Source organism: Egretta garzetta, unplaced genomic scaffold (assembly GCF_000687185.1).
Source record: "Egretta garzetta isolate BGI_Z169 unplaced genomic scaffold, ASM68718v1 scaffold1080, whole genome shotgun sequence".
NCBI lineage: Eukaryota > Metazoa > Chordata > Aves > Pelecaniformes > Ardeidae > Egretta > Egretta garzetta.
The window spans coordinates 60,212-62,712 of NW_009258399.1; the positions used below are offsets into that span (position 1 = coordinate 60,212).

Sequence of the window (2,501 nt, forward strand, 5' to 3'; positions counted from 1 at the left end):
GCTGCGGGTGTTTAACAGCCGGGCAGAGGCGGTGCTGAGGGACGGGGTTTGGGGGTGGGATGGCAGGGGTAGGGGAACGGTTGGGCTGGGGGAGCTGAACGGGCTTTTCCAGCCAAAATGAATCCATGATTCTATGCTATGAATATTTAAATACTCCCATCTCGTTGAATTGCAGGCTCATTTACATACATCGGCACACTGGTTAATATAGCGCATACAGGGAAAAGGGCGCACAGCGCATTTTTAATCTCTCTTGAAGAGGAATTGATTTTACGAGTGCTGAAAAGCGCTGCTTTTTTTTCTCTTCAGGAAAATCGCTTGTTTGGGGGCGGGGGTGTGTGTGTGATTTTATTTAATTGTTTGACAGGAATAGCCACCAAAACAAAACCACTGACTCCCATCCGTGTCCTTTGTTCCAGAGCTCGCTCTTGCCAACGAGAACTCTTGGTAGGCGACCAAAGGGACACTGCAGCTTTCTCCTCCGCGCTCCCTTCGCCGGCTGGGCTGCTCTAATCACCCGCAGCATCGGGTCGGAGGAAGGCATACACCTGACCCCGCGGTTTCCGGTACATCGGATTTGCTACGGAAAGGTTCCTTGCAAAGAACATATCTGCCACAAACCAGCTCATTCCAGCTGCTCCAAGAACTTAAATGGCCGCAAGCGCAAGAAAAAAGCGAGCCAGGACGGTATTTTGGTTCCCACGCTGCACAAGTGACTCCGGTTGCTCGCAAACTTCCCCGCGTCCGGGCTGAAGCGCGTGCTTTTTAAATTCTGCAGGGGAGTTTAAGGCAGGTTTGTTTGGCGCCGCGATGGATCTGGCCTCCACCTCGCTTCTCCCCTTAAAGCTGGAATCGGGCGCCAAGGTTTCCATAGGATTTTTCAGGCCACGTTGGGTGAAATCTGGCCCTGGCAGAGCCAAGCGCAGAACCCCCTTGATTTCAGGGGTGGGAGAAGGAAGGGGAGCGTTTTCCCCGAGGCGAAAGATACCATCCAGTAATTAACAACTGCTTATTCATTATTTTAATGTAATTAATTATAGCCCTACACCCATAGGGTGCTCTCTGCCTCCAAGTACCTCTCGCTGCTGATTACTCACACGAGTGAAGTTTCGCAGCCGTGGCTTGCGACGCCACCGCTATCAGCTGAATTTTTACCGCTCCTTTAATTTCCCGACCGCTTAATTTCTTGCTACTCGACGTAGCAAACGACAGGGATGTTATCCCAGCCAGCTCATCAGGGTTAAACAACCTCACATTCTGTCGATAAGGACTTGCCGTGCGGGCCCTTCGCTCCCCCCCCCCAAAAAAAAAAAAACCACCCCCGCCGACTCAGCTTTTATCGGTTTTGCGCGTTCTCGGCGCGGCGCTGCCGGGCTCTTGGCGGTCCCCTTTGCGCCTTTCAGAAGCGTCCAGCGTGGGAAGCAAAGGCCGCTGGCACGCAGCCAGGCGGCCAGAAACTGCCGCGACTTTTCCAGGTTTCCATTTCAGGGCTGCACACGCGGTGCAAAGACGACCCACGAGCCGATTCTGCAAAGCTTTTGACGTTCACTGGAGGGCTTTTTTTTTTTTTTCCTTTTTTTTTTCCCCTCTCTGAGTCCCAAGAGGCCCTTAAAGGAGGCAAGCAGCAATAAAAATACAAATAAAAACAATCCTGAGGGATCTGAAGGCAGGTGCCTTCCGAAGAGCCCGGCTCCACGCCTTCCCCTTGCCTTTCCCACCTCACAGAGCGTTTCCGCTCCTCCCTTACGAGGAAGTTTTCTGTGTAATGATAAGAGGGGAGTGGGAAAAGGCGTATTTGTTAAAATACATCAGGGGCTGAAGCCAGCAGCTGCTGAACAGGCTTAACCCTGAGCTGTCCCAGCGAGCGCCGGGGCTGTGCGGGGTTGGGTTTGTGGAGATACCAGGGCTCAGGCCCTCAGAAATCACCGTCCTGTCCCTCCCCAGCGGTGCTCGCCCCTTCACCGCACTCAGTGGCGCCCCACCTCACCCCACATTTCCCCAGGCAGATTTCAAGCCATCTTCTCTCCCACTTTAAAGGGTAAATATATATTTTTTTCCTCCCCCCCACAGTTCCTGTACAGTTGCAAGGTGAAGAACATTTTCTAGGCTTGAATTATTGATGAAGCCCTCCCAGGCACTGCCAGCCAGCGTGCATATTCATCAGGCAGCCAGTACATTATTCATGAGAGGTTCACTTAAATAGGGATGAGAACAATGATATTGTGAAAATTAGCTTGAAAAAAAAAAGAGTTGCACTGGTCTAACTCCAGCCAAAAGGCAGCCAGAAAGTTCATCAAAATCACACACACACAAGGGGGAGTTTTACACTTTAAGGGGGATCTTTATTGTGGCCCTTTCATTGCCATCCACCTCCATTATTTTTTTAAATAAGACTTTATAGAATCACAGAATTGTTTGGGTTGGAGAAGCCCGTTCAGCTCCCCCAGCCCAACCGTTCCCCTACCCCTGCCATCCCACCCCCAAACCCCGGCCCTCAGCAC

At 51.7% G+C, this 2,501-nt stretch overlaps 1 long non-coding RNA gene across 1 annotated transcript in view; it reads right to left on the reverse strand.

Annotated features, from left to right (window-relative positions):
- Window positions 1-1,584: 1,584 nt before the first annotated feature.
- Window positions 1,585-2,501, reverse strand: part of LOC118452713 — a 2,357-nt gene continuing 1,440 nt past the window's right edge. Inside the window, exon 3 of the long non-coding RNA XR_004842515.1 lies at window positions 1,585-1,607. This is a non-coding gene — a long non-coding RNA (uncharacterized LOC118452713). The remainder of the gene's footprint in view (window positions 1,608-2,501) is intronic.